This window comes from Cebus imitator, unplaced genomic scaffold, assembly GCF_001604975.1.
Source record: "Cebus imitator isolate Cc_AM_T3 unplaced genomic scaffold, Cebus_imitator-1.0 Scaffold18, whole genome shotgun sequence".
In the NCBI taxonomy this organism is placed as follows: Eukaryota; Metazoa; Chordata; class Mammalia; order Primates; family Cebidae; genus Cebus; species Cebus imitator.
The window spans coordinates 8,545,210-8,559,129 of record NW_016107333.1 but is presented as its reverse complement, the minus strand read 5'-3'; the positions used below and the strand labels follow the sequence as shown (position 1 = coordinate 8,559,129).

Below are 13,920 nucleotides of genomic sequence, written 5' to 3'. Positions count from 1 at the left end.
TCTTTTCTTATTCTGATTGCAACAAGATAAGAGCGTCAGTGGGAGCTAGCCTGTCTTAAATGCTTTGGGTGATGCTGCTGCAATCTCTTTTTATGAGACAGAGAGAGAGAGAAAGAGAGAGGGAGAGAGAGAGGGAGAGGGAGAGAGAGAGAGAGACAGAGAGAGAGAGAGAGAGCAAGCTGGACTCCAGTTCTTCTTCTTACCACATTATCCAGGAAAACTTAATAATGTTTTTCTCTTCCATTTGCATCACTTAGCAGTTACGCTGTATTTCAGGAAGTTGATGTTGAAACTTAAAATATGTAAGGTTTCCTGTTATAATAGATTTCTTTAAAAATAGGAAGACACCCAAAGGGAAAATATTAAGTAAATAAAGGTAATGGTGGCCTGTATATGGCACAAGTCATGGAGGTGATATGTGAATGACTGGAATTTGGGGAGCTTAGGGACCATCCCCGCAATGCCTGACCAGGCTGACTACTGGATCTTCTGAAGCCAAGCTCTCCAGGCCCCTAACCTTGCACCAGTGCTCCCACCGTATGTCCTGTGACCACTAGAGGAAGCTGTTGCACATCTATGTACTTCCCAGCTGCCACCCTGGGCATGAACACTAACATCTGTCTTGCAGTAACTCCTTTAAGGATCACATCTGCTCTTCCCAGAGATGGGATCTCTAAGGCCCAAACTCCCAGAGCTTGTGAGCAGCAGATCCAGAATCCAAATCTCAGCAGTCAGACTCTGGAGCTCAGGCTATCTGTCATAGGTTGAAAACCCATGAGCTCCAGCCAAGTCCAATGCAGTGTGATTTTTTTAGATTTTACTTAGAATGCTCGATTGTTTTCTAGTTGGATGCTAAATACAAATGCACTCATCACATCCCCTACCTAGCACACCAAGTTGTCTTACATTATTAACCATTTGGCTCCCAAAATAGGTTTTCAGATTCACCAATAAAAATACAGAACACCCAGTTAAATTTACACTTCAAATCAATGACAAATAAATTCTACTGTTAGTATGTCCCAAATATTTAATCATTTATCTTAAGAGAGTTGTCTGGCTAAAGATTGGTGCCGCCTATGTCAGCAGTGTTGACAATCTCATCAACAGTTACATGCCCCCGGTGCTGAATGTGTTTCTGCTTTTTTCTGTGCCTGAGTGGTCCTCTGATGGCTTTGATGATCAAGGCAGAGGCAGAAGGTACTGCTTCCATCTGGGCTTGTCTGTCCCAAATGATCAGTTTCGCTGCAATCTTTAAACCCTTCCTGACACCTTAGTGATATCATCGCCAACCATTTTTGAGAAACAGACCCAGGATGTCCATCTTGGTGGCCAGGGCAGATACGGCACAACTTCCCCACCAGTGCACATCAGGTACAAGACTTTGATTTCCTTGGGGTTGAACTTCGGCCGTGTGAAGGAGGTGGCTGCAGCCGGTTGAACCCGGATGCTGAGTGATCAAAGCAAGTTGCACCTTGGACTCCTCTGAGCAGAAAACCCAAATGTAAACAAATATTGAACTTAAGTCTGAAGTACTTAGGAGGGAGGGAACGGACATCCTTACTTTGAAACTCATCAAACAAATAAGATGGACAAATGGCTAGATATTGAATGAAGTAAGTGCAGTACAATGTTAATGGTAGAACTTAGGTGTTGAATATAGTGTTCTCTATACAACTAACTTTTCTCTATGTTTGAAGATTTTCATCGTAAACTGTTGGAGGGAGGAAAGATGGTACTAGCTACAGTGATGGAAAATGAATTTGAGGGGCCCAGATGAGATTCAGGGAAGCCGTTGGGGAGACTGCGGCAATTTTCCCAAGTAAAAAATGAGAAGGCCTTGGGGGAGGCCAGGGCGGTGGGGTAGACAGGAGGGAGGGCCAGAGACATGGTTTGTTGGAAGACTCAGGAGACCAGGGATTCGGTGAGGAGTGAGTGGGAACAAATCAGAAGTCAGGCCCAGCCTGCAAGGAAACCCAGGAGTGGCCTCTCTTGGAAGCAGCAGATGCTGAAAGTGCTGAATGATGAGGCGGGCTGGGGTGGGCAGCGGTCCCGAATGTCCCTTTCCAACACTAAGGAAAACAGCAGAAGAGCATCCGTGATGCCCCCACCTTTCAGAGGGCATCCTTACTCACCTACTCCAGGGGGCTGGGCTCCTAATTGCCTCTTTCTCCCCTCCTGGACGACCTGCTGATTAAGAGAGTAAATGTTAGCACAGGAGCCCAACCCCCGTGCGTGACTTTAAGGGAGGTGCCCTGTGGTTGCCCCACACTTCCCTCCTGGCCCCCAGGAATCAGGACAAGCCAAGAACATGACATTCATAGTCCAGGGAGGTCACAGAATCCGGAAAAGGCACGAAGAGTTTGGAGAACTTGCTTCATTTGGTTTGGGAGTCTCCGCTGGTGGACACAGTAAGAGATCGTAATCTGACTCATACACCCTCAAAAAGAGCGCAAAGACATTTCTTGACGCATCCTAGAGAGCTTGGTTGAGGGCTGCCTAGGAGCATGGATTGCCTACCGCACCACCGGTGGTGGTGAGAAAGTGATTCACCTTCCTACCTTCTCTCAATTCTTCTGAAGATATCACAGAGAAAGGCTCGGCACGGTGCTGACATGTCTTCAACACCTCTCCAGACCCTTTAAAAAGAAAGCAGGCAACATTTGCTAGCCAGCGTTCAACAACATGTTTCTGCTTGTTTTCTTTTTCGTTGTTGTTGTTTGTTTTGAAAACAGAATCTCACTCTGTTGCCAGGCTGGAGTGCAGTGGTGCAACCTTGGCTCACTGCAACCTCTGCCTCCCGGGTTTAAGCAATTCTCTGCCTCAGCCTCCCGAGTAGCTGGGATTCCAGTCGCCCAACACCAAGCCCAACTAATTTTTTTGTATTTTTAGTAGAGACGGGGTTTCACCACATCGGCCAGGCTGGTCTTGATCTCCTGACCTTGTGATCCGCCCACCTCAGCCTCCCAAAGTGCTGGGATTACAGGCGTCAGCCACCGAGCCTGGCCTGCTTGTTTTCTTTTTGACTTTGGAAAGGGTGCTTCACCTCTGTGAACATCACTTGCCATAGACAGTCAATGATGACAGGACTACAGTGATGACAGTAAGGGTGACAGGTTTAATGAGTACTTACCACGTGCCAGTGCTCTCGGGAGTAGGAGAACCTGGCATGTGGTGATTACTCGTTAGGCTTAATTGCCGCCCTTGCTACGGTCACTATAGTCCCGTCATCACTGACTATTTGTGGCAAGTGATTTTGTTTTTTCACTTTGGATACTGATACTCAGTTTTCTGTTAGAAATAGATCAAATTTATTTGAGTTTTCAAAAGGGTTTTCATTTATCAGGATGCATGCTGAGTGCGTAACAACCCAGGCATTGGCAGATATGGAGAAGCTAAGGCGATTGTTGAAGGTGGGTGAGGACAGTATATAAATGACAGGTGCGGCTGGGCGCGGTGGCTCAAGCCTGTAATCCCAGCACTTTGGGAGGCCGAGGTGGGTGGATCACGAGGTCAAGAGATCGAGACCATCCTGGTCAACATGGTGAAACCCCGTCTCTACTAAAAATACAAAAAATTTGCCGGGCGCGGTGGCTCAAGCCTGTAATCCCAGCACTTTGGGAGGCCGAGGCGGGTGGATCACGAGGTCAAGAGATCGAGACCATCCTGGTCAACATGGTGAAACCCCGTCTCTACTAAAAATACAAAAAATTAGCTGGGCATGGTGGCACGTGCCTGTAATCCCAGCTACTCAGGAGGCTGAGGCAGGAGAATTGCCTGAACCCGGGAGGCGGAGGTTGCGGTGAGCCGAGATCGTGCCATTGCACTCCAGCCTGGGTAACATGAGTGAAACTCCGTCTCAAAAAAAAATAAAAATAATAAAAAAATAAAAAAAATAAATGACAGGTGCTTGGGAGATGCTGGCCAACAGTGAAGAGCATGAGCTTTGGGGTTAGATAGTCCTGAGTTCACATCGTGGCTTTTCCACGGTAGCTGTGTGACCTCAAGCAAGTTACCGGGCCTTTCTGCACCTCAATTTCCTTCTCTGTCCCATAGGGGATAACAGTGAACCTGCAGGCCTGAGGTTCAGCTGGACAGGTAGTGAGCACTCAGAAGTGGGAGGGCCACTGGCCAGGCAAGGTGGCTCACGCCTGTAATTCCAGCACTTTGGGAGGCAGAGGCAGGTGAATCACTTGAGACCAGGAGTTCGAGACCAGCCTCCCCAACATGGTGAAACCCCGTCCCTACTAAAAATACAAAAATTAGCTGGGTGTCTTGGCACACGCCTGTAATCTCAGCTACTTGAGAGGCTGAAGCAGGAGAATCACTTGAACTTGGGAGGCGGAGGTTGCAGTGAGCTGAGATCCTGCCACTGCACTGCAGCCTGGGTGACAGAGCGAGACTGTCTCAAAAAAAAAAAAAAAGGAAAAATAGTACGGCCATTGATTTTCTATAATTCATAAAGCTCCCTTCCTTTCATACACTGTTAGCCCCGAAAACTATGTTCCAAAGTCAAATGTATGGAAGATGAACAGAGGGAGAGTCACCTGGTGTGGTGTGTGTGTCTGTGTGTGTGTGTGTGTGTGTGTGTGTGTGTGTGTGTGGTGGGGGTGTTGGGTGTTGGTTAAGGGAGGGCATCCAGGATGTTCCCAGGAGGCTAAAACCCCTCTTGAGGCTCTGATGGCATCATTTCAGGATCCTACACGTGTTCTTGTTTTTGTTCAGCGTTCTCATGACTGAGATAATCGCACACTGTGACTGTATATTTCTTTGTCTGTTTCTTGCTCTCCCTCTGTCTCCCAAGGGGACCGTGAGCCCCATAAGGGCAGGGGCTGGGCTGTGTGCTCCCTGCTGCTTCGAAGGCACCCAGCTCTGTGACCACCCAGAGGGCATGTAATATGCGTTTGTTGACTGAAGAACTGACCTGCTGGCTGACTGCATCTGTCTGTGCCACCAGTCTTGAATTACTAAAGAAAATGAGAGGGTCAGGGGAGAAATACTGGGGGATCCACCCCTTAAACCATACAAGCTCTGCAGCATAGCAAAGTCTCAGGCTCCAGCCTGAGCTCCAGCCTCTCTGGCCTTGCCTTGGTTGCTGGTGGAACCTCTCCCACCTCCTGACGTGGAGAGACTGGAGGTAGGGGTGGGGGTGAGGGCTGCCCCAAGAGCATGTCTCCAAGGATGGGCATTTGAGGGGAGATAAGGCTAAACCTCTGAGCACCCCAAACTGAGGGACTCAGCTGCCCCTAGAGGCCTGGTCCAGTGATTCCCCCATCTCCCAGGGACCACTATATCCCAGGGACCTGCGCGTTTCCCAAGCCCCCCACTCACATAGCCACACCCTGTTTTCGAGGACAGGTAGCCACTGCTATGGGAGAGCTCTCACAACCGCTGAACTTCTAAAGCCACACCTTCCTGTCTTCCTTTTTCTAGTTACAGCCAGGCAATATGATATGATATCAACCACTCAGAGCAACTACAATACCAGTCATAGAAACCCCAATGTCAAGAGCTCCTTCTGGGGTTCCCAGCTCTGCTTTAAGCGAGCAAGCTGTGAGTATTCCCGCCTCCTGCTCCCTGCAGCATCACTGTTATGAGGGCGAAGTCAGTTAACACCACGCTCAGAGCAGAGGACCTGCTCATCTGATTAGGTGGTTTCCATGTCAAGGCCAGGCACTGCACGGGCCAACAGCTGGGGCCCAGAGCCCCTTTTGCTAGGCTCAGACTGCAGGCACAGAGAGGTGAGGACATTTGCCTGGGGCCACACAGTAGGGGTAGGTCACCTCCTAGTGTGTCCAGAAGCGCTCTCCACAGACCCCACAGCTCCCTCCTAAACTTCTGAAAGCATCCAAGAGATGGGCAGAAAGAGCGCGGACAGAGGGGGTAAGAGAGACAGGGCAGGGACAGGCCGAGGACAAGGGAAAGAGACAGAGAGAGTGGGTCTGCAAGAGTGAGACGGAGGCCTCTGGGAAAGTCAGGCAGTGAAGACAAGCCAGCTCCCCAAGGCCTGGTTTTGGGGATCTAGCACACTGTCCCCTGCCTGGGGGCAGGCTTCATGCAGCTCACGGTGTTCTGGGAGGTACTGAGGGCCTTAGGACCCCAGCCCTGCTTGTGCTCCATTCCCATCCCCCACCCCATCTCACCTCCAGCCCCCGGTTCGGGTTCCTGATAAGAACATCCCCAGCCCACCTTCCCTGCCACCCACCCCACTCCCTTCCCCTTCGCTCAACGCAGGCAAGCTCCCAGACTCACTCTTTCCAAAACCCGCCCTCCTTCCTTTGCCTTGCAAGGCTCCCGCTCTGGAATGCCCTCCCCTCCTAACACATCCCCATCCCTTTAGCCCAGATCAAATGTCACCTCTTCCAGGAAGACTTCTCTGAATTATTCCCAGGGAAGCATTGTGATGCCATTGCTGATAGCAGCAACAAACGCGCAGTCATGCCAGTCCCAGAACAGCAGGAAAGAAATAAAGAAATTATTATTCCCCTCCCCAGTCAGGTAGGGTATCCCCTTCTGGGCCTCACCGAGCTGTCAGCGACTGTCACACACAAAGCAGGTGCCAGCCTCGCTCTCTCTCAGTGCTGACCCCGCCACCTGTGTTTGCCACTGTTCTCCTGTTTGACATACTTGACCTGTGCTTACCTTACCAAGCCCAGCCTGCCTGCACACTGGCATTTGTATCCCCGGTCTGGCCCTAATAACAATTCCCGTGTCACCTCTATCCTGGTACTTTGCACCCTTGGCCTAGGCTCAGGGTAGTGAAAGCACACATCGCCCTGCCCGGGTTCTCGTTCCTAGAGCACTGAGCCTACGTGCGTGTTGCCCACGTGGATGGAAATCCCGGCACTCAGCTGCTGCCTGCGTCCACCTCTGTGGGGCACTCGGCACACCTCCATCAACTGGACTGTGAGCCCCACAGGGGCAGAGATCGGGTCTTTGCCTCACCCCCCCAGAGCTAGGACAGCTTCCGACTTAGCCAGGGTTCGCTTGCACTGAATTTAATCTATTCCTGTCCCACAAAAGAGGGATTAAGTTGTGAGGTTCCAGTAACGATTTCTTGATTTCTTTCCTGGTGGTTCCGGCACCGGCCTGACTGGCCTTTTGTCATTGCTATCAGCCATGGCATGGCAGTAACTCCTTAGAATCCCGGGTTGGTGGGGGCTGTGGCTCAGGCACTGGGAGAGGAATGAGGTTTCCTCCACTCCCTTGTCCTCCGCCCAACCTTTATTGACTCATTTTCAAGCCATTTAGTGGGGTTGTTTACATATCCAATACATGTATTTAGTGTAAACTTGTTTTTTAACTCTGAAAAACACCAAGAAGGTGGCGAAAGTCACCTGCGATCACACCGCCAGGACACTTGCATTGTTGATGCATTTCCTTCCAGTATTTTTTTCTAGATTAAAAAAAAAAAAACAATTTTTGTTAAAAAGAAATAGAAGAAACAGTTTCCCTTTTCACTGGCTTCCGTTGGTTTGCCTACCTTGTTTTGTGATGCTGCCTGGTGGCCCACAGTTTATTGAATAAATCCCATTTGCTGGACATTATAGCAGGTCCCACTTAGGGCTATTCCAGGTAATGCTGCAGTTCTCTGTATGCAGATTCCAGGTAATCCTCACAGTTCTCTGTGCCCAAACCACTGGCTAGTTCCCTTGGCAGAACCTCCGCTGACCCTGGCTCAATGGGGATGAGCTTCCTAACAACATATCTGACCTCGGAAACAGCCCAGTCCTCACTGCATAAGTACTGAGCTCCCTCTGCTGTAAGCAAAGGTCATCAGAGCCAGCCTGGCCACAGCATCGTGGAGCCCAACATCCTTATTCTACAGCTGGGGAGACCAAGGCCCAGAGAAAAGAACTGACTTCTCCAAAATCAGCCCAAAGGCAGTGGCAAACTCTGTGTCATCTAGGGATTTTTCTCCCCGGCTCCATTATCTTTAATATTTTGCAAGAAAATCCGTAATCTCTCACAAGGATGCTGGCAGGATGCAGCACGGATGTAGGACCTGCCTCTGCTCGTGGCAGACATTGTCCCTCAATCACTGCACTCACTTCTGCTAAGCCCAGACCCTTGACAGCTTCAAGAGCCATCATCAGGCAGCCAAAATTGGCACAATAGTGAAATGTTTCCACCAGGCTGGTGGAGTATCTTTGGTGCCAACAGTTGAGGACGTGAGCTTCTTTAGGGGTGGCTTCAATTCTTGCTTTCCTTGTTTCTTTTGAGCCAGTGACAGTTGACAAGGCCTCCTGGTTTCCATCTGTCCATGTCATCAGAAACCCCCTCTGGTTTTCTGCATGACTGCAGTCTTCCCAGGAGAGCGTGGCCCTCGTTCCAGCTGGAGATGGCAGGACAGACGGGGTCAGTGAGCAGAGCATGGGCTCTCAATTCAGATGGAAATGGGTCCCGATGCTGGCCCTCTGTTTTACAGACCTCAGGCAAGTGAATTCCCTTCTCCAAGACCCTATTTCATCTGGAAAACGGGAGGATAAAACCCCGATTTTCTCCTCTTTTGGCCTCAGTTTGGTGATCTGTAGAATGGAGATGACCTTTTCCACTCTGCCATCTTGCTATGTCTGAGCATCAGCTTTGATCTAACATCGCATTGTCTCCCCAGCCTTAATCAAGGCTTCTATGGGTCAGCTTTTCGGAAAGGGAAGAGGAGGTGTGTGTTCTTTTCCTGCACCTCTCTTTCCTTCCCCCGCAAACCCTTTATGTGTGTGTGTGTGTGTGTGTGTGTGTGTGTGTGTGTGTGTGTGTTTCCATCCAGAAGAGAAAAGGAGCAGGAGAGTTTTCCTTTGACTGACACTGTTGCCAGGTAGCTCCCAACTCTCTGAGGAGCCCCAAAAATGTTGAGAGCCAAGTCTCGTTGCCACCTTCAAGGAGGTGTTCTTACCTCCCTGCGGGGCTTCCCAAGCTGCACCCCCCGCACCAGGGCAAGCCCCTTCTGTGGCTAACTGCCTGGCAGGCTACTCCAGCCACTCCCAGCCCCTGGTTCTCCGGCATCCTCTCCAGGCAGTAATACTAGGAAGGACTTCAACCAGCCCTAGACCGACCTCCATCTTGCAGGGTCCACACCCGGCCCTGGGAAAGCAAAGCAAACCCACACACAATCTTTGACCCTGCCCAAAGGGAGCAGAGAGCAGTAATTTTCCACTTGCAAAAGTCACTTTGCCCTACATGACTTCAACTCATCAGGAGACACAGCCCAGTCCATTGCATGTCCCAACTCCCGGGAACACAACCCTCAAGGCCCCAGGAGGTTTCTGAAAAGGTCCCCCCTGCTAGGCCCGCACTGAGGCCCGGACACCTCCTGCCCTCCTTCCTGGGAGGCAGTTCCCTTGGCAGAACCTCCGCTGACCCTGGCTCAATGGGGATGAGCTTCCTAACAACATACCTGACCTCAGAAACAGCCCAGTCCTCACTGCATAAGTACTGAGCTCCCTCCACTGTAAGCAAAGGTCATCAGAGCCAGGCTGGCCATAGCATCGTGGAGCCCAACATCCTTATTCTACAGCTGGGGAGACCGAGGCCCAGAAAGAAGGACTGACTTCTCCAAAATCAGCCCAAAGGCAGTGACAAGGAGGAGGGGCCATAGCTGTCTCCCAGGAAACACGTCCGCAGACCTTCTGTTCCCTCTTGGCCGTTTTATTGCCTCACTCTGGGTCAGGGTCCTCGGCAGGGGACACCCAGGAGCTGTGCGGCTGGTTCTCGGCCACCCGCTTGAGCTGTGGTCCCCTCCCTCTCCTCGGCATACAGCAGCTGAGAAATCATAGTGTCTAGAACAACACTCGAGTTTTCAGACCCAGTTCCAGCAACTGCTAGTGAGGACGCCCTCAGTGTGCAGCCAAAAGAGCCCTACCTTAGACAGGGTGGTCCCCTTGTCCCCGCAAGGGGCAACACTGAAACTAAGACTTGGTGAATAAGAAGAAACCAGAATGAGAGCTGGAAGGAGAGTGCTCCTGGGAGAAGGCCAGCACCTGCGCAGGCCCTGGGGTGGGAACGAGAGGAGGGAGGGGTGAAGTGGAGAGACATGAGGGCTGAAACGTGGCCGGTAGCCAAACACGCCGGGAGGAGGACATCTGGACCAGGTGGAGTAGCGGTCAGGCAGCTTTATGGGACATTACCTTCTTTTTTGTGTGTGTGAGATGGAGTCTCACTCTTGCCCGGGTGGGAGTGAAATGACGTGATCTCAGCTCACTGCAACCTCTGCCTCCTGGGTTCAAGCGTTTCTCCTGCCTCAGCCTCCCCAGTAGCCGGGACTACAGGTGTGTGCCATCATGCCCGGGTAATATTTTTGTATTTTTAGTAGAGGTGGGGTTTCACCATGTTGACGAGTCTGATCTCAAACTCCTGACATCAGGTGATCCACCGCTGCCGGCCTCCCAAAGTGCTGGGATTACAGGCGTGAGCCACCACGCACGACTGGATATTGCTGGCCAGAATTGGACCTTGAAGGTCAATGGTCTTAATATTTCAATAACAATTGCATTTATCACTCTCTGAATTATCTGATGTTCCAAGCATTTCTCATGACCTTACAAGACCCTCAAAATAGTCCCATTTTACAATGGACTCATAAAGAAGAAGGAATTTTCCCAAGGCTGACAGCTGTCGGCACAGGAGCAGGAATCCCAGTCGTGTCCATCAGCCCCCACAGGCTTCCTCCGCCCTCCTGCACTTCTTCCCAGACAGGGCACGACTGGGTTTTCAGCGGGGTAGAGGGGGTACTCCCGAAAGAGGACATGGCACAAGCAAAGGCCTGGGCACTGAGGAGAGTGAAGCCAAGGCCAAGAGGCCCCAGCAGGCTGAGGAGGGCCATGTGGTACTGAGGGCAGGTGCGGGGTCTGGGCCATGGGCCTGCAGAGGCGAAGCGGGCCTTGCTGTTCCAGCACATGGTAGGAAGCAAGAGCTGATGCTGGCCCAGGCCCTGGCACTGGGCCCCAGCACCCCACAGAGGGGCATTGTCCATGGGCAATGGGCATGGCCAGCTGGAAAGCCAAGCAGGGGATTTGCCTCTCTGGAGATGTGCCCAAGGGATTGGCAGGGTCCTCCCGGGAATTCTCCTGGCTCCTGAAACATCTCACCTTCAGGTACTCGGGGCTCTTGGGGTGTTGACAAACATGGCAGGACAGCAAACGCTCTTCTCCTTGTTCTTCTTGTCAAAAAGCAGGAAGAGGAGGCAGCCAGGGCCTGGCTACATACTTTGTGACCTCAGGACACTGCTGCCCCCGTCTTGTCCCCTGCAGATGGAGACAGGATTCAACAATGGCCATCCCAGCTCTAAACCACTGCTCCATGCTTCCAGATCAAAGCTGGGTAGCAAGAATAATGCCCAGAGGACATCAAGGGGCCATGTTGGTGTCACCACCGCCTCTAATGCTAAGTTGAAGTCTCTGGGAAAGGACAGTGTGGCCATTAAGAGGGTGCGTTCTGGACTGGATGATCAGGCTCAGGTCCCAACGCTGAAAGCCCTGGTCCTGTGACCTTGAGCCAGTCACTCACCTCTCTGAGCCTCAGGTGCCCTCTGTAACATCAGTGCTGCTGACACCCACCTCTGGGTGACTGTGCAGACTGCATGAGCCAAGGCTGGGGCCCAGGTGGTGGATGACAGGGTCCTCCTGGGCTTGGACATTTGTCCTTTGGGTTCATAGTCATGCCTCCTTATTCTTTCAGTCCACAAGTGCTCACGGAAACTCCTAAAGATGCAGACAAGGTAGAGTGGGTTCTAATTGCTATGGAATGAATGAAGGAATTAGTGAAATGAAAGCTTGTGCGAGGCACTGTGTAGGCATGCACTTCAGCTCATGCTTTTAGCAACTCACGAGGAGAAGCTACTATTATCCCCATACTATAGATGAGGTCAGTGGGGCCCAGAAAGGTGAAGTACCTTGCCCAAGGGCACACAGCAAAGCAGTGGCAAAAAAAGGATTCAAATCTATTCTCTTGGGTGAATTAATTGATGGAGATGTGTATCCCTGACACATTTAGGAACAAGGCTACTCCCTCCTTTTCCCAAGTTGATTATCTGGACTAAACAATTGCTGTAGCCCCTCTACAAAGGCTCATCCTGTTGTGAGCACTAATGATATGAACAGCAGCAGCCCTTCGCAGTTACGGAGTGCTTCCTGCCATCTGCACTGTGCTTTTCTCAGCCTGGACCTTCCTTTCTCCAAGCCTCAGGAAGCTGGAGTCCCAAGGTTGCCTCCAGGCGGGGCTGTGGTTCACCTGAAGCCACAAATATTTACCTTGGAGACCTTGTCCTGGCCTGAGGCCTCTGCCCAAAGACAAAGCCTGTGCTGGGGTGTGCAGGATATAAGGTTGGACTTCCAGACCCACTGCCTGGGAGAGGAGAGGAGCAGGCCGAGGACTCCAGCGTGCCCAGGTAAAAGCAGGGAAGGGCTGAAAGCCTAGGTTTCCAGGAAGGTTCTGAGCTAGAAATACCTGTTGGGGTCAGGTCAGGAGCACCGGGGAGGCTTGCCTCCCCGGGGAGGGCCCTGGGTAAGTCAGGATCCACTGAGGATCAGGGCCAGGTTTAGAAAGGTACCCAGCTCCCTTGCTCAGAGGACCAAAGAGTGGTGACGAAGAGATGGGGCTGGCTGAGTCCTGCCCTCATCCTAGGGACATAAACCACTCTGCACATACCAGTTGCTCTGTGCCCAGCTGTGCTAGGTGATGCTGGGGCAAAAGAAGCATTAGTCACAGAGTCTGTCCCTCAAGGAACTCCCAGTGTAGGACAATGTGGAGCCCAAGAAGACCCAGGGACACGGGAGTGGAGGACAGTCAAAGAAGGGTTCCTGGAAGAGGCGGCCTGTCGGTTGCAAAGCCAAGTAGAGGGTGGTTGGGCAAAGGAGAAGAGAAAGGCATTCCGCAAAGGGGAACGCGCCTCAGGTGCCAGACGGCGGGGCGTGTGCGGCGCCTGGTTCTGGGGAGGAGAGGCTTTTCCACAGGAGGGAAACGGGGATGCTGTCATCCTCGTGGGTCCCTAGCTTCCTCTGTTCTGAAGAGCACAGAGCACGTGGTGTGTAGAGATATTGGAGGGCAAACAGGGTCAAGGTGTTTGCAGGAAAAATATGGAGTGGGGCTGCAGGGGTGCCCGGATGCGGGGGTTTCACCTGTCTCTGGCTTTGGCTGCACGATGCCTCCTTCTGACTCCAATCTTAGTGATGATAGCTGTCATAATCGTAACGGAAGCTACCACGTGCTGAACGCTTGGGTGTGCCACGAATAGGCTGTCTCATTTAATCTTCCCCAAAAGTCTGCTGCTTAAGCACTATAATTATTCCCCATTTTACAGAGGAGAAAACGGAGGCTCAGAAACGGTAAGTCATTTGTCGAAGATCACAGAGCAAGTGGTGGCAGCGGCCTCCAACCAGGGTCCATCCGGCTGCCAAGCCAGCGGGACTTTCCCCTCCACCCCCAGGCCTCCTAACACTAACCTGCTCAGCTTAGCAGCCTCAGCTTTCCAATTCTTTCAGAGTTTCCAGGGGCTATGCATTTATTCAGCAGCCATTTATTAAGCACCTGCTGTATGCCAAGCATTATGCTGGATGTCAGGGACACAGCAGGGAGCAGGCAGACCCAGCCCTCCCTCCCAGAGCTCATGGGCTGGTCAGGGAGGCAGAGGCTGACTCATTATTGCAAGGGCCTCAGAAGAGCTCACACTGCTCCATGGCACAGGAGACATGTCATTCAGATGCCACATTTGTTGTTGGCAACAAGAAAGCCACATGCTGTGTTGTATGAAAGGAGAAAAGGTTAGCACTCCCTTGACAAGGATGGAAGAGACCCTCGGGCCTGACGACATGCATACAGTTAAGAAACCCGGCCGGGCGCGGTGGCTCACGCCTGTAATCCCAGCACTTTGGGAGGCCGAGGCGGGTGGATCACGAGGTCAAGAGATCGAGACCATCCTGGTCAACA

General features: G+C 51.7%; 1 protein-coding gene and 1 non-coding gene across 2 annotated transcripts in view; both read left to right on the top strand.

The window, feature by feature from the left end:
- Positions 1-12,333: 12,333 nt before the first annotated feature.
- Positions 12,334-13,920, top strand: part of BPIFB1 (BPI fold containing family B member 1) — a 27,399-nt gene continuing 25,812 nt past the window's right edge. The window contains exon 1 of the mRNA XM_017514273.2: positions 12,334-12,382. The gene's annotated coding sequence lies outside the window, so the exon portion shown is untranslated. The remainder of the gene's footprint in view (positions 12,383-13,920) is intronic.
- Positions 13,733-13,863, top strand: LOC119469303. The gene has a single exon (XR_005198106.1). It is a non-coding gene; the product is annotated as a U6atac minor spliceosomal RNA (small nuclear RNA).